At 50.2% G+C, this 27,065-nt stretch overlaps 1 protein-coding gene and 1 pseudogene across 2 annotated transcripts in view; one reads left to right on the top strand and one right to left on the bottom strand.

The window, feature by feature from the left end:
* Positions 1-27,065, top strand: part of Rps6ka2 (ribosomal protein S6 kinase A2) — a 293,522-nt gene that overhangs the window by 96,444 nt on the left and 170,013 nt on the right. The gene's annotated exons all lie outside the window — the stretch shown is intronic.
* On the bottom strand, positions 436-878 carry LOC123463374 (annotated as a pseudogene).

A 27,065-nucleotide genomic window follows, 5' to 3' on the forward strand; every position in this document is an offset into this window, starting at 1 on the left:
TGGTGGTGGTGGTGGTGGTGATGATGGTGGTGGTGGTGGTGGTGGTGATGGTGGTGGTGATGGTGGTGATGGTGGTGGTGGTGATGGTGATGATGATGGTGGTGGTGATGGTGGTGGTGGTGATGGTGGTTGTGGTGGTGATGATGGTGGTGGTGGTGGTGATGGTGGTTGTGGTGGTGATGATGGTGGTGATGGTGATGATGGTGGTGGTGGTGGTGGTGGTGATGGTGGTGGTGGTGGTGGTATTGGTGGTGATGGTGGTGATGATGATGGTGGTGGTGGTGATGATGATGGTGGTGGTAGTGATGGTGGTGGTGGTGGTAGTGGTGATTGTGATGGTGGTGATGGTGATTGTGACGGTGGTGGTGGAAAGCATGATGGCCACCACCCATGTACCTGGCTGGTGATGCTGCAGTCCTTGCTGTCTGGACATCCTCATTCTAGAGGCTGCCAGCCCATAGGCCAGCCCCCAGGCCAGCCATGGTTATAGTACCACACATGGTAGTAGAGCATGGTAGCAAAGGCCAGCCAGGCCAAGTAGGGATAGAGCAGGCGGGCATCCAAGGCCCAGCCCATCTTCTGGGCACCAAATAAGATGGGGGGCCATGTCCAATTCAGGGCCAGCTGACCCATACAGAGACCCAAGGGAACCACAGCCTCCCCTGTGAACCATCCTAGCTCTTTCCAAACCATATAGAAGCCATGGTTGAATAGTGTGCCCTAGATTGGAGCCAGGACCCAGGGGGCAGATGCCAAGAGGGATTCTGCAGGCTGGCATACCAATGGAGGCCCTAGCCATGCACAAAGCAGAAACCCACATAGCCTTCCAGGCTGGGCACCAGCATGAAGCCCGTGGCAGGCACCCCTGATGGAGCCATGATGGCTGTGGAATCTGCTGTTCCAGAAAGTTAGACTGGAGGGGAAGCTCCATGATGGCAGGGAAAATGAGGGCATGAGCAGAGGGTAGACATCACCTCCTGGCCAACATCAGGTGGACAACAGCAGCAGAAGAATGTGCCCTGTGGCACTGACTTTGAGACTGGCTTATTTGGGGGATGAATGCCTCTGGATGAACAAGATGTCAAATAGGCACTGGACATGGGTCCTCTGACTACAGAAGGGCAGCTGGTGTAAATAGACCAGACATAAATGCCACTGAAAGCTGATTACAGCAGAACAGTGGGAAATCAGCAGGAACCCAAAGCTTTAAAGGCTCCTTAGGGACAAAATGGAACCGCAAAAACAGAAGCAATGACCAGAAAGACAGTGGAAAATAACTTTCTCTTGAAAAAGAGATCAGAGTACCCAGCTTACAGGGCTTTATGCAGCAGGGCAATTAAAGGGCACATGGCCAGGCAGAGTTTTTCATTCATGAGGCCTCACTACTAATTACACATCACAGGTTATATAGTAATTATGCTCTAGTGTCTGGGAAAATGACTAATTATTGTAAATGCCTCAAAATTTTGGTGATAAGCATGAACTATTGAGAAACCAATGTCTTCCTGGTGTACACATTATAATTCTCTACATCAGCACCACTACCAGTGAGAGGCCAGTAAGGCAGATATTCTACCTTTGAAGTCTGTTAAATGGCTGGCAGCACCCGCGTGTTAGCTGTAAAGGAAGATAATGTGTTCTTGAGACCTTGCACTATGCAAGATACATTTCCTGAGAATGGTGAAGGCTTGGGGAAACGTCAGATGGAAGTCTGGGGATGTAGCTCAGCAGTAGAGAACTTGCCCAGCATGCATGAGGGAGGGAAAAGGAGAGGAAGAGAGAGAAAGAATGAGACTATAAATCCCCACTTAGGGTTGGTGATCTGGCCCAGTGATAGAGTACCTCATCGTGAGTACAACCCTGTGTTCAGTACCCAGAATGACGAAAAGGAAAGCCTAGGATAAGATAGCACAGAACTACCTGAGGCCATCTGTAGTCAGAGGGCACACCCAACCAAAACCGACTACGTCCAAGTGCAAACTCTGTGCCTAGGACTGGAGAGATCACTCCACCAGTGTTGTGTTCCCTGGTCACACCCGGGGCCCGCAGAGATCTGGGGCCACCCAAGGTCTAATCTCCAGAATCTGTGTTGAACAGCTGCCATGGCTATGTGCACCGGTAACTCTGGTCCCACAGGGGAGTAGAGACTAGGGAATAGGAGAGCTCACAACAAAATGACAAGCTCCGGGATCAGCTCAAACAAGAACGGGAAGAAGAGCGATGGCGCAAGACGCCTGCTCTGGCCACCAAAGATGAGCCTCACCTTGCTGCAGGCGAGTGCGTGGGTGCTGCGGGAGCACGTGACACGCACGCGTGCCACAAATAGTCCTTGCCCAGAAAAAAAGCACGAGTTGCTTGTTGTTATTGTTGGTTTTTTAAGGTAGGGCCTCACTCTAGCCCAGACTGACCTGGAATTCACTCTGTATTCTCAGGGTGGCCTCAACCTCATGTTGATCCTCCTACCTCTGCATCCCAAGTGCTGGGATTAAAGTCATGCACCACCATGCCTGGCTCACGTCTTTTTATTTATTTTTAATTTTTTGGTTTATTTTTATTTATTTATTTGAGAGCGACAGACAGAGAAAGAGGCAGAGAGAGAGAGAGAATGGGCATGCCAGGGCTTCCAGCCACTGCAGACGAACTCCAGGCGCGTACGCCGCCTTGTGCATCTGGCTAACGTGGGACCTGGGGAATCGAGCCTTGAACCAGGGTCCTTAGGCTTCACAGGCAAGCACTTAACCACTAAGCCATCTCTCCAGCCCCTCATGTTTCTTAATAACCAAAATATACTGCAGAGCTTTGCTGAGGAGAGGTGAAAGGCAGCTTGAAGCAATGACCTCTGAGGAGGGCTGTGGGTGGCTCTCTGTGGCTGTGGGTGGCTGTGTGTGGCTGTTGGTGGTTGCACTTCGGAGAACAGAGCAGAGACAGAGGAGGTTGCCGGCTTTGCACAAAGTGTGGGAGTTAAGCAGGAAGTGCTGGGGGTCACTGTCCTGTATCTGGTTCCTTTGGCATAGAGACCCAGGACAGTCGTGTGCCCCATAGACACTATGAAGGTTGAATGTATGACCAGACAGGGCCAAGAGATAAACCCTGAGGGCACTGGGTATTATGAAGTCTCTACTGTCCTGCTGGGCTCGCCTTGACACAGTGTATTTCATGTTCAGATACAACTTCAGGACAACTTAAACCTTCTTAAAAATGGGACCAGAAAGGCTTTCCCAGGAGCAGCACACGTCTTATGTGAGACTCACGCCTAAACTACCACCACCATCAGATGCAGGCACATTTCACATAGCAGCAAACAGGCCATGTGAGGAGGATGTTCTTTGGTGGGCCAGGTGTGTGGGTACTGAGAGGCCAACTACCTGTAGATGAATCTAGAGGAAACTGGCCTTGTGTCACCTTAGCTATATAGTGTCTGCTATCAACACCTGGCTTATGATGATAGCTTTTTTTTCTCATCAGTGTGAGGAGTGCTGAAATTGCCCTTCCTGGGGCTAGTGGACCTTGTCCTTGTTACTGGCATGGGGAGGGGGGCTTACAGGTGGCACCCTCACCTACACTGTGCAGTCACAGTCTGCTTCCTCTGCAGCCTTTGAGACACAAGAGCTCCTTTCTTACTGAAAATTGAAAATAATACCCAGAATATGTTGGAGTTCTTTAGAAGTGGTTAGAAGAATTGAAAGCTGTTACCCAAATAAAATATGCAAAGTGATGCCACATCTTCCTCAGCTGCACATTGTAGTCTCAGGACTTCCATTCTCTTGTGTGCTCTGTGAATGAAGGAATGCCCACTGAATTCCACTAAGTCAGCTGGGTTACGGGAGAAGGGGCAGGAAGACAGCACTGCCTTATAGAGCCTGTGGCTTGGTGTTCTTCCAATCAGAGCTGCTCTTGGGTTTCATGTGCTCCGTTTTTTTTTTGTTTTGTTTTCATTCTGGGAAGAAATTTTATAAAACCAAAAGGAAGAAGTAATAGAAAATGAATGTTTTCTTCACAACCCAAAACACAAAGATCTAGGAAGATAGCTTAGTTGATGAAATGTTTGCCTTGCAGACATGAGGACCCGAATTTAATCTCCAGAACCCACATAAACACGCCAGGCGTGTTGGTTGCTGTGTGCCTGTAGTCACAGGCCTGGGGAAGCAGGGCCAGGAGCACCCGTGGGGCTCACTGCTCAGCCAGTCTGTCCCAACAGGTTAGTTTCAGGCCAATGAGAGACACTGTCTCAAAAAGAAGTGGATGGGGTTCTCAAGGAAGGACATCAGAAGTTGTTTTCCTGACCTCCATGTGCACACACATAAAACACACATACATGCTTATGCATGCACACACACATCGAAATGACACCACTCCTGTGTGTTCTGCACACAACATGCTCAAAGTGGCTATAGACTCGATTGCAACCTTAACATTCTGTCTATATTTGATTGAAGCATCAACTTGGTAAAAGCGTCTTCTGGGCTCAGTCACGAAGAGAATGCACATCTTTGGATTAAGTGGTTGAGCTGATGTGACTTGAACCCTGTTTATAAGAGAGTGTTCATCCAAATACACATGTCACCCTCCCACAGATGGCCTTATTTGACCTAAATTGCAACATGAAGGATAATTAAAAGGTAATATGACAGGTGCCCGGTCATCCTCATAGTAACACAATTAGGAAGGGGGTTAACCAGTATGTGCAGCCACTGGCATTCTTATGCAGATAAGCATTGCGCCAGTAATGAAATAAATGCAAAATTGTAACACAGGCATGACTTTGCCCATATTCCTAATGAGTTAAAGGGAAATGACTATGGGCTATCGGCTGGGGTTAGACCCAGTAGTGCTGTGTGCAAAGCCTCAGCCTTCTTCTCCCTCAGAAGAAGTGGCAGCTTCATGGTAATCTTGCGTCCCGGAGCTAAGAGACAGAATGGAGAGGCTTGGAGGGAGGAGGAAAGGCGGAGGAGACAATGGCAGCCAGATAGAGCGAGAAACAGCAGGGCTAGATGGCCCAAGCTTCAAGGTGAAGGGTTTATGACTGCATGTGGAAAGAGACGACACGCCAGAGAGAACAGTGACCCCACACACAGTCTAGACAACGCAATTTCACACAGTGCTGATGAAAAACGAAAGCAGAGAACTTATTTTCTAGAGCAGGTTGGTCATACAATGGCTCCTGCGGCAGTTGGCTGCTCATTGCTGGGACAAAACACCCAGCCAGAAGCAGTTTATGGGAGGAAAGGGTTTGTTTCCAGCTTCCAGTTTTGAGGGATTTCATCATGACAGAGAAAACATGGCAGGAGGAGACAGCCAGGTGTCACATCTGTGCATCAGCAGGGAGGAAGCAGAGAGAGTGAGCTGAGTGTGGCACATGGAGCTGGGCTGTAAACACCTCAAGGTCCACTCCCAGTGACACACCTCCTCCAGCAAGGTGCCACCTTCCAAAGGCTCTACCAGCTGGGGCCAGGTATGAGGCTTAATCACAGACACAGGAGGCTGTGGGGTACCTGTTACACTCAAACCACCACAGCTCCCAAGGGATAATTTTGAAGAGAACAAGTGCCAAAGGTAAAAGGAAAAAAAAAAAAACAAAGATGAATAAAAGAAAAGAAATCTCTTGAGTTACTGCATCAGAAAGAATAGACCTTAGTTAGATAAAGGAGATGTTTAAATGTTCAGCTCAGCATATCCATTGTCACATGTTTGGAACAATTAAATGCCAGTCACTTTCATGTGTCTCCTGTGACCATTGATTCTGGCTGCTGTCACAGACTGGCTTTGCTCTCTGCTTCTCCACTTGACTTCCATCTTTGTCCCCATGCCTCGCTTTACGGCCACTCTGGCTGGCATTGCTCCAGTGGTTGGACTTGTTTTCTACATGACAGAAAATCGCAGCCATTGGTGAAAACACCCTCTGGCCCTCCCTGGCCTAGCAAGTCATCTGACATGTCTACTCACCCTCCTCTTCCCTTCAAGAAACTGCCTCGCCTCTCACTGAGCATCAAGGTGGCACATTCAGAATTGGTCATTTTGTACTTCAGTTGCCCCTGACCCTGGAAGGTGCTTCTCCGCAGGTGGCTGGTGCTTGGCTGTTTCAGTTTGATCTCTCTTGAGAGCTCCATGTTCAGCTCATAAGCATCGCTACACATGTGTCCACACTTCCCCAGAAATCCCTTGGCAATGATGTAGTAATGACTGCTGCATGGAGAGAGAATGAGCAGAAAGGGGCTTCCAGATGATAGGAGGACCTTGGTGGTGACCTCTTCACAAAACGAGGCTTTGTGTTCCCACGTAGGTCAAGGGGTAGGCCACGCGAGGTTCTCTCCTAGTCTCTGGCCTCTGTGTGTCAAACAGGCTGTCATATAGGAAGGCAGCCACATCTGGATCAGCGGTGGGGAGGGAGCCCCAGCCAAGGACACTCACTGTCTTCTGGTTGGAAGTGGTTAGCACTGCCTGATCAGGCATGATAGAGATGCACATTGATTCTGTCACTCAATGGCAAGAGCCACAGTCCAGTAAAGGACAGAGGACAGATCAATGTTCGTCACCAAGAGGGGATGTGCAGTGAGACTGCTGACCAGCATGAACATGTGAGGAATTGCTGTTCTTTTTATTGGTGTTCCTCCCACATTGCTAATACTGGTTAATCTGGTGCTTGAGAAAGCACGAGAGTGGTTGTGACTGACCTCCAAATCGTGAGAGCAAGCTGTATTAACAGAGAACACAAGACAAGGTGGTATGCATTTTTTTTAATGTCACTACATCCTTGCTAAACTGCCACGGGAGTTCTGTGAGAAGTTTAAATGTTCTCGAGATACTTGTGGCCACAGGTCTGAAAGTGATCTTTGGTGTTCTGGGGGGATGGGCAGGCAGTGTGTAAGAGGAACAAGGAGCCCTATCTCAGCTCTACTATTAGCCTTGAGACTTTGAGTGTACATTCTACAGGGTTCAGGGTTTCTTCAGTATGGGGCCTGCCAGTGGGAGAAGGAAATCAGAGTTTTAAAGTTATAAAAATAGTGTCTAAGGCAAAACACATCAAGAACAGTATTGATGCATCTAGAGGAGCCCTTTGGAACTCATCCAAGGACCCAAATCTGTCCTCACAGGCATGGACAGCATCTGAGTTCCCAGCTGTGTGGAGTGGGACCCAGCTGTGTGGAGTGGGATGCAGCTGAGTGGAGTGGGACCCAGGTGTGTGGAGTGGGATGCAGGTGTGTGGAGTGGGACCCAGCTGTGTGGAGTGGGATGCAGCTGTGTGGAGTGGGACCCAGCTGTGTGGAGTGGGACCCAGCTGTGTGGAGTGGGACCCAGCTGTGTGGAGTGGGATGCAGCTGTGTGGAGTGGGACCCAGCTGTGTGGAGTGGGACCCAGCTGTGTGGAGTGGGACCCAGCTGTGTGGAGTGGGATGCAGCTGTGTGGAGTGGGACCCAGCTGTGTGGAGTGGGACCCAGCTGTGTGGAGTGGGATGCAGCTGTGTGGAGTGGGATCCAGCTGTGTGGAGTGGGATCCAGCTGTGTGGAATGAGACCCAGCTGTGCAGAGTGGGATGCAGCTGTGTGGAGTGGGACCCAGCTGTGTGGAATGGGATGCAGGTGTGTGGAGTGGGATCCAGCTGCTGCAGCAGCTCCCACCAGCTGCCAGCGTGGTTCTCTCTGGGTTGAGCTTCTCTGAGGACAGGCAGACTCGCAGCCCAGCAGGTGGCTGACCTTGCAACCGTCAGTGCCCAGGAGAAAGAGCAGTCCTATATTAAGTAAATGACCCGAGAGTGGGGCTAAGTCTGTTACTAAAAGTGGCGTGGCTGTGTCCTGGTGTGAGCAGCTCCCCTTGCCCTCCACTGACTTTCAGAGGAGCACAAGTGAGAACTGGCCAGCGAGGTTACAACCCCCCCCTTGAAGGTTGGCTCTAGGATGCTCAGAGGAGGAGTGAGGCTCTCCGTGCTTGAAGAGTAAGACTGCATTGCTCCCTGGCCAAAGTCACTGTCACTTCTAACGTAAGTGACATGCTTTCCCGGCTCCGCCACGCCATCTCTAAGTTCTATGGCGTACTCTTAGTAAGTACTTTCAGACCAAGGAGTGCTGTGGAGGGGGCAGGGTTTGGGTTTGGGTTTGGGTTTTGAGTTGGTTCTTGACTCTCTTGGGAAGCCACAGAGACACATGTGCTAGGTCTCCGCCCTGCATAGGAACGGATGAGAGTTGCAATCTTGTCCTCACTTCTTACTAGCTTACTTGCCATGAGGCTTTAAAGAAAAGTTTTCGTAGCATGACTGGGCTCAGTTCCTTCCTGTCTTTCTTCGCGAGCTGGCTTGCTGGCCCTCGGTGCTCCGAGCAGCATCTACCACCTGTCAAGCACTGCCGGGCTTCGCCTCGGTTCGCTGTGGTGCGGTCCCCACCCCACGTCTGCACACTTGCCCGTCTCGGGATTCTTGGTCCTTTCCTGTCATCCTTTCCTTGGGCACGCTCTCAGTAAGAGGTGACTTCACACTGTGCTGAGCTTGCAGCAGCGGGTAGGCGCACTCCCTTCTCTCTTCCCTAGCAAGTCTTGGGCACTCCCCTTCTGTCTGCCAGCGTTCTTCCTTCCCCAAGGCCGGCTCTGCTACCCACCGTCGACCCCTCCCCCGCCCACGTTTCCGTAGACAGAGAAGTAGCTGCAAAACTCAAGGTCCACTCGGCCTTCTTCTTCCTGCTGCACATCTCTGCCCCAGACCCAAGGAACTTCCAGTGCTTCTGGCGGTAAGGAGTGGAGATGAGGCTCCTAAGGAAACGCAGGTACTGCAGTACTGGAGTGCTGACTGCGCAGAGAAATGGAGTGGAGTTAGAGGACACCTGAGAGCTGTCTTGGGGAGGCGGGGACCTCACTGGATGCTCGACAACACTCCTGACAGCGGGGTCATGCGCCTACTGAGGCAGTGTCTCAGGACCCGGTGGAGAGAGCAGCAGGTGTGAGAGAGAGAAGCTGGGTCGGGGAAGGCCTCTGAGCAGGGGCTGATGTCTGAGACCAGAAAACACTTGGGGACACAAGCCTGGCAGGAGTCCCACATGTTGGGATGGGAGAGATGGAGAGCAGGGAGTCACTGGGAGGTTGTTCGGCCAAGTGGGTCACAGGTGAAGGCCTTTCAGGGTGAGCCTGTGAAAACCCAGCATGGAGAAGGTTCGCAGAGCTCCTGGGATCAGAGCCTGACCCCTCACAGGATGGTGGGAGCCCAAGGCAGCGATGTCCATGGCTGATGGAGTCACACAGCAGGGCACTTCATGGCAAAGCTTGGGCATCCCAACAGGACTTGGTGAAATCTAAACCTTCTGGAAAAATCGAATCTTCTATTTTTATTATGATGTCTCAAAATCATCAAGAATTAATGTGTGAATTGTGTGCTGTAGACTGCAGGATGCTATGCTATTTATGACCAAGCTGATTATTTCATTATTTCATCTTTGCCATTTCACCACTATCCTTATAAACCTTGCAGTTGTAGGCAGGCATGGTGACACACTTCTTTAACCCCAGAACTCTGGAAGCAGGGGTAGGAGGATCACCACATGTCCAAGGCCAGCTTGAGACTACAGAGTAAGATCCAGGTCAGCCTGGACTAGAGTGAGACCCTACCTCAAAAAATCCAGAATAGGGCTGGAGAGAGGGCTTAGCAGTTAAGGTGCATGCCTGCGAAGCCTAAGGACCCAGGTTCTATTCTCCAGGTTCCATGTAAGCCACATGCACATGGTGGCACATATGTCTAGAGTTTGTTTGCAGTGGCTGGAGGCCCCGGTGCACCCATTCTCTCTCTCTCTCCCCTTCTCTCTGTCTCTAATAAATACATACATAAATAAATCTTTAAAAAATCCAGAATAAATTTCAAAGGAGAAAGTGTTGGGGGGATGGAGGGAATTAACATGGGATTTTTTTTATAATCATGGAAAATGCTAATAAAAAATTTTAAAAAATATTAAAAACAAACAAACAAAGAAACAAAATTCAGAATAAAACCCTTACAGTTGTAATGTGAGTGGACAACAGTAAGCCACATGCCAGTCAATGCCAGGAACCTCTAGAGGCCTCTGTCATCAGAGATTTCCCTGGGAAAGTGTGAAGAAGAGACCTCTCTCTTACACACAAGCACATGGCACTCATTTGAATACCTCTGACCATTTAAGCCAGAGACCAGTTGCTTATAGGACTTGTCTTGGCAAAGAGCATTGCTAGCTAAATAGAGCACTCATGTCCACTTTGTAGTGGGAGACAGAGGCTGACCTAGTGGTGTGGCCTATCAGTTATCCAGAAGGTAGTGGTGAAACAAGCAGCCCAGTGCCAGAGCTGCCCCTGGCTCTGGCCCCAAGGAGTAAACTGTGCCTCAACTATAGAGGAAAACCCAAGTTCAAGGGGCTGAGCCATGGATCAGAGGACACATGAGCCCCAGCCCTTAGAAGGCACTCTGTGCAAAGCTACCTGAATTCCAGCATTAGGTAGGCTTCCAGACAGATGCTGGGTGGGCCTCCTGTCTGCTGTGTGACTGTCCGTTAGGACGCTCTGTGGTGAGGAGTAGAACGGCACAGCCCAGTCCTACAGAACGGATACTTGCTCGTCCTGGACAGAAGGACTACCACACATATATCCCTTTCTCAGCAGGGGTATGTGTACAAAGGGTACAGGAGATAGGATCCACAGAGAGGGTGCCCTTGGCTACCCCTTCCTGTCCACAGGGGTCCCTGTTCTTGGGGTATGACATTCACTCACAGGCCCAGCACAGTTGGAGAATCTGGCCTCAGCTAGAAAGAACCGATTCCATGGGCTGCTCTAGGAGTTTGGAAAACCGACATCATCTATGCTTGGTTTCAACTCAGTTCCTGCTTACTTATTGACTCAAGCAAGCGGTATTAGAATGTGGGCGTTCTCTTCCTCCTCCAGGTTAGGAGCAACACATGCACACTGGTTCTGTCCTCAGAGATCTCTACAAGGATGTGTCAGGAGAATCTCCTGAGGGATGCTCTCTGTCCAAAACACCCAGCCAGGTTGCCTGCTAATCTAGGCCAGGTTTTGTCTTAAGGAAAGAAACAGATAATTTCTGCAGAGCATAGAAATAGTGTAAGCTCACATGGGAAATGAGAAGAATATTTTTTTGTGGGCACAATGACTTTGGCACAGCACCCTTTATGTTCAGAAATGGATCAGCCATACCCCAAGCCAAAGGAAGCACTACTGGGGTCTGCTGATGGTCCCGACAGCCTCGGTCGGTTGTAAGGAGAGTCATCGTGAAAAAAAAATGGAGCACATGTTCATTGAGCTGAAACACTCAACTCTGCATCCCGACATGCATGCGGCAGAGGCAACCCTGAGGCAGGCACCTTCTCCAGCTCTGCATCCCCTTCCTGTCCACAGAGCAGACTCCTCGGCCAGTACCCTTCTCTGGGAAATGTAGGCCACTTGGATGAAACCACCACAGTTAAGAGCCAGCTAGAGCAAGTGTCCTCTTTGGTCATCTGCAACTTTCAGAAACATTTGCAGCCATGGCTCATAATTGTAGGGATGCTTTTTTTTCTCCAGTGAGTACATTAGCCTCAGGCAGACCCAGCTGCCATCAGGCAATTGTGACGTGAAGCAAGAGTATGTTGTGTCATCACAAATGGAGACTGGACTCCTGTACCCACTGTCCTGTGGGTATCTAAGGCTGCCTAGACACCCCGTCTTTCCCCAGAACCCACAGGCTGGCCAGCATGTGCATAAGCTCCTGAGTTGAGGAAGGCAATGCATGTGGAAAGAGGAGCACAGCGTTCTGCACTAGGACTAGCTAGTGGCGTTAGATTCATGGAGTCCAGGCTTGTGGGGGAAGCTGACCATTGGATTGGCTACCATCCTTACCTGAGTCCCCGCCTGAAGGTGGAGCACAACACCTTGTCCGGAGTACCAGGAGCTCCTAGGATAAGTCCTGAATGTGTGACTGGGGCACTCATTCTTCATTTCCCTGAGAGCCACTCTCATTCCCTCCTGATTCCAACAGGCTTCGGCTGTCTTCATGCCCTACCCGAATCACGTGCTTGATGCCTTCCTTAGGGCTTGTGTCCATGTTCTCTTTGTGATCATGACCTTCTGGGGCTCAGAAATGTGAGTGCATGTATGTGTGTGTACAGATATGTATAACTGCATATGTGAGCATGTGTGTACACACACATCCCACATGCCACCTTGCATCCCAAGCCTCAGGACACCCTAACTCCAGCGTCTTCTGACCCCTGTCCTCCTGCCCTTTCAGTTCTGCCTCCTTTGCTTCCATAGCAGGCATGGTCAGTGAGCCTCACTCAAGGGCTCCTTCAACTGGCTGACTAACATTAGCGAGCTTTATAGAGCTCTCCAGAACTCAGGTTTCCATCTGGACAGTGGAAGAGTAGGGTAAGGTCCAGGGCCTTTGCGGGACTGAAAGTGAGATCTCCAGAGCAGATGAACACTAGCAATCAGGTGGATAGGTTGTTTGCAAGTTCATGGCTGACAGAACAGAGACCTGACTAACCTATAATCTAAGCAAGATCAGCAGAGGCCAATGGGCTATATTCCAGTAGCATGAGAGACTCGGACAAGCTGTTTTGGAAAACGTTTCAAGATCCAAAATTTACTAAAAGACTCTTAAGTGTCTACTGGAATTCACCAGCCTCACTGATTTTTCTATTGAAATTGTTTACTGGGTACTGTGTAATGCATCAACAGGGTCTTCCTCGAGGCCTATGTATAGAGACACGAAGCTGCCTTTTGCCAGAGTTGCTATCTGGTTATAAGTGCTTCGAGGAAGGTTCCTCAGGCACTTGCAGGAGGAATGAGACCCAGAAGTCATACTACATGGAAAAGACTCCCTTTGAGGTGAGTGTCCCAGGGTGGGAACCAGAGCCTGTAGGAACATAGGGCTCTACACCCCACAGCAGGAGAAGAATTTGATGGCAGAGAGATGAGGCCTTTAGTGCAAAGAAAGAAGGAAGCAGACCTCGGGAGTTCAAGGTGGAAGGGTGGTTGGAAGGTGTGGTGGATCAGGTGGTGCATGGGCAAGGCTGTAGCGATGGAGCTTTCAGCACAGTTCATGCCTTTATCTCTGCATCTGAGGTTTTAGCCAAGTGGCATTCCTGCCTTGTGGCCTCAGTGTCACAGAGATGAGGCGAGATGGCAGAGCACCTGCCCTTGCTGTGTATCATGGGTGGCTGCTGCTCTGTGAGGGTAGATCTACTGTTCGACCAGCAGTGGAGGAGGAGGAGGAGCCCGCTCCCCAGGTCAGCGCAGTGCAGCACGGGCACCAGCTCGGACACGGGGGTAGTGGAGCCCAGATGTGAAGCTCTGCGGGACTCTTGGAGTTGGTGAGTGTCGGCATAAGCATGCCGTGTGACAAGAAGACAGCGAGGGCTGAGTGTGAGCCGCACAGCCCTCGCTAAGTGTGCCCACAGCAGACAATGGCTGTGAGCTTGCAGCCTGAGCTGGGTCTGCTTTGCCTGGCAGATGCTGCTGTACAAGAGGTCACAGCAGCTAGATGGGATTTCGGACCCCATCGAAACACTAGCTTGTCCTAGTGCAGAGGTGTAAAAGGAACCCACTGGGCTAGGGGCACAGGGGCTCCACACAACCCCACTCCTTGTAATAAGTCTTTCTCATGACCGGCAGGGATGCGGACTTCTGTTTTTGGTGACAGAAGCCGCTGGAACTACTTGACGTAAGCCCCAGATGGCCCTGAAAGCCCCACTGCTGTGTCTCCCTTTCCCTTTAGGGAGATGCAATCACATGTGCTGAATTTGATCTCTCTGCCTCCATCAGGGCTGTCTGACCGGCTTTGGGTTCTTCCAGTAGCTGATTCTCCATGGACCTTCCACCCCTCACTAACACAGTGCCTTGAGTTCCCCAAGAATACATTAGCAGACATTGTGGGCCCGTGAATGCACATTGCCCTAACCCCTCATTCTCCATGACCACCAGCTTGCTGTCCCAAAGGAATTAGTTACCAGCACCTCAGCAGTGGAGTTGAACCCCTGATACATGAAGCTCCTGACTGTGACATGTTCTGGAAACACTTACCTCCGTAGTGACCCTAGGACACTGATTTTCCTGACACTGATGGAAAAATCAATGTGTACCGAGGAATAGAGAGAAAGAGCTCCAGTGGCTCTTACATGAACCACTGATTTATGAATGAAGTCCAGATTCTTAGATGGCCAGATAGGTGACTGATAGGTAATTTTAAAAGGAGTAATTTAAGCTAATACAATTTTAAAACATTGTCAGATCTTTTCTTGCTTTCTCATTGCTTGCCTGGGAGTACACTGTGACTTTCTAGCCTTCATAATGTTTACTCCTATTTTTAAAATCATAATTACATTCAATTCACATATTAAAACAAAGCTGGAGGCTTGGAAAAATGGATCAGCAATTAAAGGTACTTGCTTACAAAACCTGCTGGCCCAGGCTCAATTCCTCAGCCATCCATATGAACCAAATGCAGAAAGTGCTACAAGCATCTGGTATTTGTTTGCAGTAGCAAAAGATCCTGGTGCACCTACATGTGCTTGTGCAAACAAATAATTTTTTTAAAAAAAAACTTTCATGTATCAGAGCTCCCTGTGCCTGCTAGTGTTGGTGTCATGGGGATGGGCATATTTGTCTTAAATTAAGTCTTTTACTGGGTGACAAAGCAGCCCTCACAGTTATCTTGTCTCTGTGAAGCCTGATGAGGAGCCCAGGGCTCTGACGCCAATGACTGGTTTGCCTGAGCCAAAGCCAAGTGGCCAAAATCCACACCTACCCCCTGGTGACCAGCCCATCGGTCCTGGTCTTCTTTACTGGTTTATTTTTCTCCTTTTACTCGTATCCTTTTTTCCTTTTGAGATAGGGTCTCATTCTAGCCCAGACTGACCTGGAACACACTCTATAGTCCTGAACTGGCCTCAAACTCACAGCGATCCTCCTACCTCAGCCTTCCAAGTGCTGGGAATGAAGGGGTGTGCCACCACGCCCGGCTATGTTTCCCCTGTCAAACTCAGGGTGATTCGATTCTTTAAAAAATATTTTTATTTTTTATTTATTAATTTATTTGACAGAGAAAGGGGGAGAGAGAAAATGGGTGTTCCAGGGCCGCCATCCACTGCAAAGGAACTCCAGATGCATGCGCCCCCTTGTGCATCTGGCTGACATGGGTCCTGGGGAATTGAACCTGGGTCCTTTGGCTTTGCAGGCAAGCACTTAACCACTAAGCCATCCCTCCAGCCCCATGATCCAATTCTTAAGAGTGTGGAGCGTATGGTCATAAAGGGTGGGCTTCGCTGACTGCTTGACTTTAGAAGCAGCGGTTAAGGAAATGAGAGCGATCCAGAGGAGGGGGGGCGGGAGTGGCAGGCCTCAGAAGCAGAGCAGTGATGCTCAGCAGTTGCATCTTCGGTGCTTTTGATAACCGCCCTCCTAGAAACAGCCGTTGGGACTGGGTCAGGCTCCAGGAACCTGCAGGGTAGGATCAAACGCACCAGCTGCGTGTTCCCCTGGAGCAGCTCAGGACCCTTTCAAGACCGAAGCACAGCCGACACTGTGTGTGGGGCCTCGCGAAAGGGATATGAGGAGCAAGCCGGCTCGAGGTGGGATAGTCTTTGTTGGCTTAGTGTCATTGTCAGCGGTGCCTACCTGGAGCTTTCACCCCACCTTCCTGAGGTTCCACTCATTCCCTGTCCTCTTCCTTGGTGCCCTGGACTCAAATTGGCAGTGATACGGATGTGTCCCCTTGCCTTCCACACACTGGTCTCCACTGACACACACACACACACACACACACACACACACACACAGTACTCTTCTGGCATTTATGACCTAAGCTCAGTGTGAATCTTGAATGAGAAAAAAATAATAGCAACAATCTTCCATTTCAAGCAATGACAATTCAACACTAAGATTTCATTAAATCACAGGGACTAAAAATAGCTCAGTGATGCTCAAGTCTTTTGATTCATTAATGAAGAAAGAGAATGCTGGTACATGCTTTGCCTATAACTTTTGAGTGAAGGTTGATTTTGAAAGCTACTCCTTGAATAAACTGCCTGTGGCTTGAGCAGAAACCCGGCATCTGAAACCCCTATGCCTCCAGGTAAAGATGACAGGAATCTACTGCTAAACCATATCTTGCCTAGGCCATCTGCCTGCCTTATTCACTGTCAAGATTGAAGCTTAACTTACCTCTTGGGCAAGATAGTGGCCAGGGTTTGGGGGGGTACATAAAAGCACAAATGGAAGGAATTTCTGCGGGGTCCCAGCTGAGGAAGAGGGCATTCCACTATAGAGTTGGTGATTTGGGGTCCTGGGAGGCCTCCTGTTGGTTCTGAGCCCTATGCCTGCTTCCTAGCAGGGTGAGGTGACTATGAGAATGACTGTGCCTTCAACAGCATAGTCGAGGTGCAAACCCAGGGGTTTACTTGTGTGGACTGGAACCCAGGGGAGAGACTTGCTGAGACATGAGTGTCCCCAAGGACAGCTCTCCTCTCAGGACACAGAGCCCCAGCTGTGACTGGCAAAATGGGAGTTCAGTTTTTCTGGCATCCACTGGTCATCAGGGGCCCACGTGTAAAGGGGAGACTAGTGATCGTCCTGTTTAAAGGAGGGGCTGGTGGAGAGGGGCCAGTGACAAGCCTGGACCCCATGTCCACACAGAGCCTGTCACCAGCTGTGATTTCCAGGAGTGTAATGATTCACTTCGTAATTCTTCATCTGGGGTCAGCAGACATGCCTCCTATTTTGCTTGGGAATGAGGGACTTCCTGCTAGGAAACTGTGGACTCTTAACAGTGCAAACCTTGGGTCTTTCTGTCTTTGGAAGGTGGCATCTGCTTCTTGGTATCTAGTGATTCTTTTTTTCATTGCATGATGATTTGTGTATAGAATGTCCCCCATAGACTCGCGGGCTTGGATGCTTAATCCCTAGCTGGTGGTACGATTTGGGAGCTTTGTGGAGTCTTTGGGAGGTGAAGCCTTGCTACAGGAGGTGTGTCCCTGGGGACAGGCCTTGTGATTTTATACTCCAGCCCAGATTGTCAGCGCTAGTGAGCCCTCTCTCTACTCCCTGCCTGCCTCTGCGGCAAGATGTAGTGTCATGTCTGCTCGTGCCGTGAGCGAAAGCTCCCCTCAAAACTACAAGCCGGAAACAAGCCCTTTCCTTCCACAAGCTGCTTCCGGTCAGTGTTTTGTCTCACAACAAGAAGGGAACTGTTACAGTTGAGATGAGAATTTTGGGGTTCCTTGTCAAAACACCAATGAACCAGTAAATGTAGGGCACCCCCAGATTCTTGGCAAATTTAGAGAATTAAAATCCATAGACCAGAGGGTTTAGATGAGATGCTCTTCATCAGAGTGGGCATCAGCAGCCCCCTGGAATTCCTTCCAATGGCAGCCTGTTTAGTGCCAAGGGTGCCCAGCGGAGGTAGATCTTGGCTTCTTGGGCAGCAGCTTTGGGCAGCAACACCTTATCTCTTGCTCTGTGTTTACCTGAAGGCTCTTAGCTCATACTTAACATATGAGGCTTGGATGGCCAGCCAGCACAGTCTCTGTCGTTAACAGCAAATGGCAAGGAGGCTGAGAGAGCTGGGATGTCAAATGGTGGCTGAGTTGGAGTTTGAAAACTCACCCTGTTCAGATGCTCTGTAGGAGCAGGAGAGGCCCAGGAGGCCCCTGGGGCAGGGGCTCAGTCACTTCCTTCGGGGTCCTCACCAGAGTGACCAGGCAGTGAGAGCTCTGCACAGTCTGGCCAGCTGGCTCCTCCTCCTCACAGCCACAGCTAAAGGATAGCTGTGGGTGACTGTCCAGCCCTGGGGTGGGAGGACAGAAAGCACAGAGATCCAGAGGAGGGGGGGAAGAGGCAGGCCTCAGAAGCAGAGCAGTGATGCTAGGCAAGGAGCAGTGCTAGCGGCTGCATCTTCGGTGCCTTTGTTACCGCCCTCCTAGAAACAGCTGCTGGGACTGGGTCAGGCTCCAGGAACCGGCCTGAGACAATGCGCTGTGCAAGTGCGCTTGCAGTCAGACAGGGTGTAGGTACCAGCGTCTGTCTCTCAGCTCCCCCTCTGGGCTCAGGCCTGGGCGACTAGGCTGGCATTGCCTTTCCTTTCCTCCAGGCCAGCTGCCTTGTCAACAGCGGTCTGAGGGAGGAGACTCTATTCCTTTCTCCTGACACTGACACCCACAAAGTCTCTTAGTTCTGGCAAGAGCATTTCAAACAGGGCTCTGGTTACTTCTTTATCTGTTTATTTATTTTGTGGAGCTCCTGGAACCTGCCTCACGGTATGCTATGGACAGGCCAGTGCCAGTGGGGCAGCACATCCCCCAAGGTTGGAAGTGGGGTCTTGCTCTGGACTGTTAAGATACGACATGGCTGACTCCCGGTCATGAGGGAGTGCTCCTGGCACTGGTCCCCTTTGCCATTTCAGTCTGGTAAGACCTGTTTGACCAACTCTTACGTCACACACTTTCTGTTGAAGTAACTGGTGCGGGTTCTCATTGTCTGCTGGCCAAGTCACTCGGATACTGGGAATATGCTTACGGCGAGACACAGCCAATACCCACTGGGCAGGATGGAACCGGTCGTGACAGCCTCAAAGCTGAGTGACCCTGTGAACTTGGAGAAGGTGCTGTGGGTCTGTGACTGCGCCTTGGTTCCGGGCTGCACATTGTCTTCCTCCGCTTGCCTCTTCCACAGCTTGTCTCATGGCTCTAGTCGCTGCACTGTGGTCAAGCACATCCCCATCCTAACCTGCCCTGGACGGGGATATGCACATGTCTTTGAGGCTTATGTTTCAGTTTGGAGGGCATAGATGCACTGGAAATGTGGGATGGGTTAAAATACATGATAATTCCGTGTAAGTTTTTGAAGAACTACAGTGCTGGTTTTCCTAATGGCTGCACCATCGTATGTTCCCACCAGCAGTGTACACTTGTTCCAATTACTCGCCACCCCTGACAACCCCTTGCATTCTGCTTGCTACTTGGATAGTAGTCATCCTGACGTTAGTGAAATGGTAGTTTCTGGCTTCAACGTATCCTTCCACACTGTGGACTGAATTTGACTAGCTGCCCACTGCCGCTGGGTCTTCCCTGCACTGGTGGACTGTATGCTGGAACTTAAGTTGCTTCTATTAGGAAACTAATACAGGAAGCAAACTGAAAACTTGAAAGTTTTATGGGAACCCCTATCTCTGCCCAAGGGGACCAATGGGTCCTAAGAATAGATGTTCCAGAGTTTCTTGGCATCAAAGTTCTTAATCCTGTGATAAACTCGTTCCTGTGACAGCCGGGGAATGACTGGAGGCAGAGAAGAAATGGAAAAGCCAACTTTGATGTCTACGCTTTCCTCTCCAGCCTGGCTCAGAGCTGGGAAGTGAAGTCCTTACTCTAGGAAGTTGATGAGGACCACAGACTCTGCCCACTCTGAGCCTTCAGGACCTGCTCTGTGAGGGGCATCGCCCAGGGCATGAGGCACAGAGAGGCCCAAGAGAAGAGAGGAGACATCGAGTCAGTGTACCTGTGGAGCTGGGAACCATTGAACAAGCAAGGTGCATGCTCCCAGAACAACCCCTGTCCTTCAACGCAAAGATAAAACAATGAAGTTCTGGCCAGAGTTTGTTGCTAAAACCAGCGATTACCAGCTGAAGCAACAATGAGAGTAGAGCTAGAAATGTCCCCAGCAGAGGCTGGCTGCATGGTGGCATCTGGTCAAACCCTGGAGGCTGGAACTCACTATGTCATCCAGGCTGGCCTCAAACTCATCCTGTCTCAGCCTCCTACATGTTGGCATTACAGGTGTGAGCCACGCCACCTGGCATTTTCCATAATGTTTTCTATCAGGGAAGAAGTTCACAGAAAGAAGAAAAAAGGAAAGAGAGAAAGGAAGGAAAGAAGGAAGGGAGGGAGGGAGGGAGGGAGGGAGGGAGGGAGGGAGGGAAGGAAGGAAGGAAGGAAGGAAGGAAGGAAGGAAGGAAGGAAGGAAGGGAGGGAGGGAGGGAGGGAGGGAGGGAGGGAGGGAAGGAAGCAATAGCACACTTACAGAGCGAGGAAAGAGCACTGGTGGCCTGGTATCTCTGGAGGAAAGTGCTAAGTGGAGCCCAGGGAGTCTCTGCTCCTTTCCATTTTGTTTCATGTTCTTATCATTCCTTCCTCAAGAGGGTAGCAGTGACCAAGTCCCAGCTGCCCTAAGGGCTGGGAATGGTCAATATTGAGGTGCGAGTCCTTGGGATGTCAGAACTCACTGGTGTATCATATGTAATTGAGATGTTGTAGCTGAAAATAGAAGCTTTGTAGCTTCATGTGGCTTCCCTGATCATTTGCTTGTCATACCACTCAGTGGTCTCTATATATCGCTTTGCAATTTCTATGAAAAAGAGCCAAGAAATCCACTGTGGTGGGGCACAACTTTTTTTTTTTTTTAATTTTTATTTATTTATTTGAGAGCAACAGAGAGAGAGAGAGAAAGAGAGGCAGAGAGAGAGAGAGAGAGAGAGAGAGAGAGAGAGAATGGGCCTGCCAGGGCCTCCAGCCACTGCAAACGAACTCCAGATGTGTGTGCCCCCTTGTTCTTCTGGGTAATGTGGGCCCTGGGGAGTCAAGCCTCGAACCGGGGTCCTTAGGCTTCACAGGCAAGCGCTTAACCGCTAAACCATCTCTCCAGCCCAGGGGCACAACTTTTTAATTGCAGCACTTAGAAGGCTGAGGTAGGAGGATCACTGCGAGTTCAATGCCAACCTGGGCTACAGGGTGAGTTCCAGGTCAGTTTGGACTAGAGTGAGATTTTGTTTCAGAAACACCAAAATTTTTTTTAAAATATTATTTGAGAGAGAGTGAATGGGTACACCAGGACCTCTAGCCACTGCAAACAAACTCCAGACACATGTACCACCTTGTGCAGCTGGCTTTACATGGGTACTGAGAAACTGAACCTAGGTTCTTTGACTTTGCTGGCAAGCTCCTTAACCACTAACCCATCTCTCCAGCCCCCCCAATTTTTTTAAAACAAAATAGCCAATAAAGCTGGACTTGGTGACTCATGTCTTTAATTCCATCATTCAGGAGGACAGGATAAGAGGACAACCAGGAGTCCACGGCCAGCCTAGAGCTGTGGTCAGCTTAGGCTAGAGTGAGACCGTGCCCCCAAATCAAAACAAAACAACGAAATGCACTGTAGCACGACCCAAAGCCAGAGTTTGCAGATATTTGCATGCGTGGACACCATAGTACGGCAGGGGCAGGCACGGTCCCAGCTTCTTGGCATGACTGGAATATTTCCATGGTTCATGCTGGTGGTGAGCATAAACTGTGCTAAGTGTGCTGAGACAGTGCCAACCTGGCACGGCCTGTGCCCTGTGCCGACCCGAAGTGAAACTCGGAGTGCTTGCTTGCCATCTGGGTGCTGCCCCAGCAGTGGTCCACCAGGCTGGGGAGGAGGAGGGCGAGTGCCCCTGGAAGGAGGAGGACGGGTGCCCCTGGGAAGGAGAGGACTGGTGCCCGGGGGAGGAGGAGGGCTGCCGCCCCTTTCATTGGCAGGGATTCTCTGAGTGGGCACGGGGCTGACAGAAATGACGGTGAAGCATCTCTGAGATGTTCATTGCCACACGGGGCAAGGGAAGGCAAGGCTAGGAAGAGCAGCCATGCTGTGGGCAAGGTGCAGACAGACCACAAGCAATCAGTGAGTCCAACAAATTTCCTCTTCAACTGTGGCAGAACTTTCCAGAAAGCCTACAGAGGTGAATAGTGGTAATGCTACTTGACACCATGAATCTAAGCAGTCAGTGGGGTTAATGACGTGGGGTCCCACGCTGCCTCGCAGATGCCTCGTTCCCATCTTCACTTGGCCATCTTCTCCTCCTACTCTCTGCAGGACCTCCTCCCCCACGCCTGCCCGGAGAGCAACGGCTCTGGGGCTCTTTCCACAGGCTCCGCACGCGCCAGGTTCCCTCCTCTGACCTTCAGCCCCACTTGGGGCAAACACAGAAGCCCTTCAGACAGGTGACGAGCCAAACACTCAGGAGAAGCACTTTCCTTTCTGTACCCTCCCCATGCCACAGGCTTGGCAGCGTAAACAAGAATTCATGTCCTCACAGTTCTGGAGACTAAAAGGCCAAGTTCAAGGCATTGGTCAGGGTTGGTGTCTTCCAATGCCCTTCTCCTTGCCTTGTGGGTGACTTCTCCTCACCCTATCTCCACAGGCCAGAGAGGGCAGAGGAAGGGGGAGGTGCATCCTGGGGCACTGGTTGAAACGGGGCATGAAGACCATAGAGGAGGGCAGCGAGAGGAGCTGTACTGCTGCAGCCGGGTTCAATCCCAGCCCCACTCCTTCCCAGCTGTGCAGTGGCTCACTGCAGCCTCAGTCTCTCTACACATACAACAGGTCCCAGAAGGACCACAGGACACACGGGATGCCGGGAGGAAGAAGTGACTTACCTGGGGAGACAACCAATGGCTCTGTTTCACATTTCCTGGGGTCATTAAGAAATGCAATCCTTTGATCAGAATATGCTTGAGATCCAGTGAGACATTCTTTCACCACAGAGAACGAAAGGCAAACTGTCCTGTCTCAGACAACTGAGGAGGAAGCAACTTCTGCCTCCAGTCTCCACCACCTGCTTCCATCTGGCATGCATGAGTAGCTGGGTGAAGGTCTGCTGGTACCAGCTAGCTATTAGGGTGGCACTCAGCCCCTTTTCTGTCTGTAGAGCTGGGAGTGCTTGCTTACTGGTGGTGCTCAGCACCAGATGTGGAGCACTGTGGTGGCTTTGATTGTGCTGGGATGCCCTCTGCCGATGAACACCCAAATCTCTGAGGAGCTGGGGGCCTCCCTGGATGCATCGCTGCGCTGTGATCGCAGCCTGATCCTCTTCAAAGACAGACTTGATTAGACTAAACGCTATGAAGATTCTCTTCTCAGAGGTAGGGGCAAGTGCTTTTGAAACCTGCCTTATGTGCCTAGGGCATCGTTCCATTGATGTAAAAATACAGCATGCTCTGAGATCTCCTTAAAGACATCTCTGTTTTAGCACACAGAAGTGCTTTTCTGCAGTGTGTGTGTGTGTGTGTGTGTGTGTGTGTGTGTGTATTGGAAGTGCCCTGCCAACATCACAGTAGGAAGGAAGAAGACAGTTAGGTTAAGAATGTCTTGATTTGTGCAAAACATTTCAAAATCAATGATATCAAAGCTCTGAACATGTATTTGTTTAAGATAAAACATAGATGTTGATATCTGTGAAATGGGACTTCCTTTCTGAGTCTTGCTCTGTTCCAGCATCTCTCTGCCTGTGCTCCTCTGTTCTCTGCTGTCCTTGCTCTAATCAGGCAGCTCCCTGCTAGCCTCTTGGATCTAGTAGCAAGGGTCATTCCTCTCTCCATTGTGTTCACGCTATTCATAAATATGCAGACACATAAAATGCTAAGGATGGTTTCTCAAGAAATGCAAAGTCAGGGCTGGAGAGATGGCTTAGCGGTTAAGCGCTCGCCTGTGAAGCCTAAGGACCCCGGTTCGAGGCTCGGTTCTCCAGGTCCCACGTTAGCCAGATGCACAAGGGGGCGCACGCGTCTGGAGTTCGTTTGCAGAGGCTGGAAGCCCTGGCGCGCCCATTCTCTCTCTCTCCCTCTATCTGTCTTTCTCTCTGTGTCTGCCACTCTCAAATAAATAAATAAAAAAAAAAGAAAAGAAAAGAAAAGAAAAGAAAAGAAAAGAAAAGAAAAGAAAAGAAAAGAAAGAAATGCAAAGTCAGTGTGGCATGTGGGCTGCTCTACCCTCTGCCGAGACGATGGCCAGGGAGGCACAGCACGCGGAGGGTCACCAGGGTAGAGCTGAAGCTTGGTCATGGTGCTTGCCTGTCCAATGTAGAAAGATTCCCTCTCTACATCGATCAAAACCCCAGAACAAGCAGCCACGCCCAGCTTTTCTCCCAAGCCCTACGGGCCCTGCCGTGGCTCAGAAGGGACTGACTGGGCCCTGATCCAGGGAACCAGAGCAGGCCCCAGGCAGAACCTTCTCTGCAGGTGTCTGCGTAGCAGTGAGTGCCTCACCTTCTGCAGATGCTCACTTCAGTGATGCGAAGAAAACTGACATTGAAAAACGTAGAAAATGATCAAGCCAAGGAACTGGGCAGGGTCGTATCATCACGCAACAGTGACCCCTTGTGATTTTTTTTAACTGATTCCTCAGTGAAGAAAGTGAGAGTGAGCAGACTGCAGTGGATGCACTGGAAGGAAAGCCAATTTCTCAGGTGCCTATGGGAGCTGCATGTTTCCAGCCAGCCTTGGATTCATGCTGCAGACCTCCCTAAGACAGTTCATTTAAGATACTGGAGAAAATTCTCAAAGTGGGTAGACACAAGTCCCCAGTGAGGTGTCTAAAATGAAGCAATAGCAGATAGATGGGAGGCGATGGTCCAAGAGGCTTTTGCCACTGACCCTCTGAAGCTGTTTTCCCTCTGAGACCATCTCTGTTCTAGCCCTCTGGCTTTGATTTTTTCTTCCATAGTAAAGAGGTTTAAAGAGCAGAGCTTTTTGTAATTTTTAAATTTTATGTATTTATTTGAGAGAGAGTTGGGGGAACATGGAGGGAGAGCGAGAATAGGCATGCCAGGTCCTCTAGCTGCTGTATGTACCACCTTGTGCATCTGGCTTACGTGGGTTCTGGGGCATTAACCTGGGTCCTTTGGCTTTGCAGGCAAGTGCCTTAACCACTAAGCCATCTTTCTAGCCCAAGAACAAAATTTTTGGAGTGAATTTGTTAACATCTCAAAGTCTCTCAGCTATTGATAGTAACATCTGGCAGCTTTATCCACACACGTCTACAGTTAGAACACACATGCCTGGGTCAAGGCTTCTGTTGTGGACTCTAGCTCTGCATGGTCGCAGCGTGCAGGATGAGAGGACAGAGGGAGGGGCTGGCCTGTGGCGACGTGTGGCAATGGCAGTATTAAAGAGCACCACGGAGTCCTCAGGTACAATGTCACCTCCCTAAGGACTCAGAGAAGTGGGGCTGACAGGGGGCTGAACAGAGCAGTCAGCTGACAGCGAACTGCACATGGTCTCTAAGCCATCCATTATCATAGAAATGCCAAGGTCATCATTAACTCCCAGTCCCCACGTGGTTCCACAATCCTGTGTTGGGGCTGTGGAGCATGAGCTTAGCACCACGTGGTCACTGTCACAAGCCATCGACAATATTTCACAGCAACAGTGTTTCAAGGAAGTTTTTTGTTGATAAAAAGCCCTTGTAGCTCTCCTCAGGCTACTTTGGGTTGCTGTGGAGAATTGTCTGCTGCTGGTGAAAATGTTAGCCTAAGCAAGAAAACAGCCCGGGGGTACCCAGCTCTATAGCACAGCATAGAGCTCTACAAAAAGAGAAGCCTTTTTTTCTTGCTATAACCTGTGTTTCAGGTCCACTTAGGTAATTCTGTGCCTTGAAATCACTATACACTCCGGTTAAAAATAAAATCTTTGCTGTGCACATACTGGGACATTTTTCTGCAGCCTCTGAACCATATGGATGCTTGCATCTCTAGAGGCAGAGGAAATGCTGTTTTTAATTTTTTTAAAGATATATATTAAAGTAGGATACATGCCACTTTGCATGATAAATATGAGGATTCTTGCCTGAACTGGAAGGGGTCTTTGTACAGTCCAGTGGCATCTTTGGGAGCCTGGACTTCAGTGAGGAAAAGCCCTGAATGAGAGAGTGAGTGTGATCTCAAGGCTGCAACATGGCTATGTCCCAGCAGGCAGGACTCAGCTGGGATTGTCAGCTCTCTGGGAGCCACCCCATGAAGAATCCCTCCTTCAGATCCAAACTTGAACCCCTGGTCCTCAGGGGCTCCATGCATGCACCTCGAATCCCACCATCTGCTTAGGCCACAGTGAATCCTGAACTCATCTGCATGGTCCAGATTGAGAGAGAGAGAGAGAGAGAGAGAGAGAGAGAGAGAGAGAGAAATCTGATCTGAAGCCAGCAGTCAGGGTCAGCTGTGCAGACCCCATAGGAAACACTGACTTGGAGGTGACTGCAGGGGTAGGGGTCCCTCTGCCATGCACGCTGCATGGCAGGAATGCTGGGCCACTGCACCTAATGTCCGAGGCCCACTGCAGGGTAGGGGTGTTATGGTATGAATGTAAAATACCTCCCATAGCCTTGTGTATCTGAGCTGACAGCACTGTTCTGGAAGGTTCTGGAACCCTTTGCTGGAGGGTGCGGGTCACTGAGGGCAAGCCTTGATGTGTGATAGTCCAGCTCCACCTCCCGTTCTCTGTCTCTCTCTCTCTCTCTCTCTCTCTCTGCTTTCACCCTGCTGATGTGCCGCGGGTTTCCTGCCAAGCTTACCCCACCATGATGGCCTCTACCCTCTGGAACTGAAAGCCAAATTAAACTCTTTTCCATAATTTGCTTCCGGTTAGCTGTTGGTTCACAGCAATGAGAACATGACTGATACAGCCGGACACAGGCCTGAAAGAAAAGCCATCCTCAACCCCAAGTCGTAGCGGTGAAAGAGGCCGGTGATAAGAGCCCTCTTCCTCATGGCCTCACTGGTGCAACACCAGTGCTCTGGTGTCTATGAGCAAGAAGAAAGTGGCCAGGAGAGATCTCCTGCAGAAGACCCCTCAGACAGAAGCCCAGGGAAGCCCCTCCCCATCACCTTGGGGAAAGAAACTCAGGCTGAGCTGACTGCATCTCTGATGTTTGCAACCACAGAGCCCCTTCCTCCCGAGAACTGACCCTGGGTCTTTACAGACTGACAGCCTGAGTTACTCTGACCAGTGTGTCTGGCCCAGGATTTTATTTTATTTTATTTTATTTTATTTTATTTTATTTTATTTTATTTTATTTTAATTTTTATTTGAGAGCGACAGACAGAGAGAAAGACAGATAGAGGGAGAGAGAGAGAACGGGCGCGCCAGGGCTTCCAGCCTCTGCAAACGAATTCCAGACGCGTGCGCCCCCTTGTGCATCTGGCTAACGTGGGACCTGGGGAACCAAGCCTCGAACTGGGGTCCTGAGGCTTCACAGGCAAGCGCTTAACCGCTAAGCCATCTCTCCAGCCCTGGCCCAGGATTTTATAAGACTGACAAAGGCTTTCTTTCCATAAGA

The sequence above is a fragment of the Jaculus jaculus genome, chromosome 9 (assembly GCF_020740685.1).
Source record: "Jaculus jaculus isolate mJacJac1 chromosome 9, mJacJac1.mat.Y.cur, whole genome shotgun sequence".
Lineage (NCBI taxonomy): Eukaryota > Metazoa > Chordata > Mammalia > Rodentia > Dipodidae > Jaculus > Jaculus jaculus.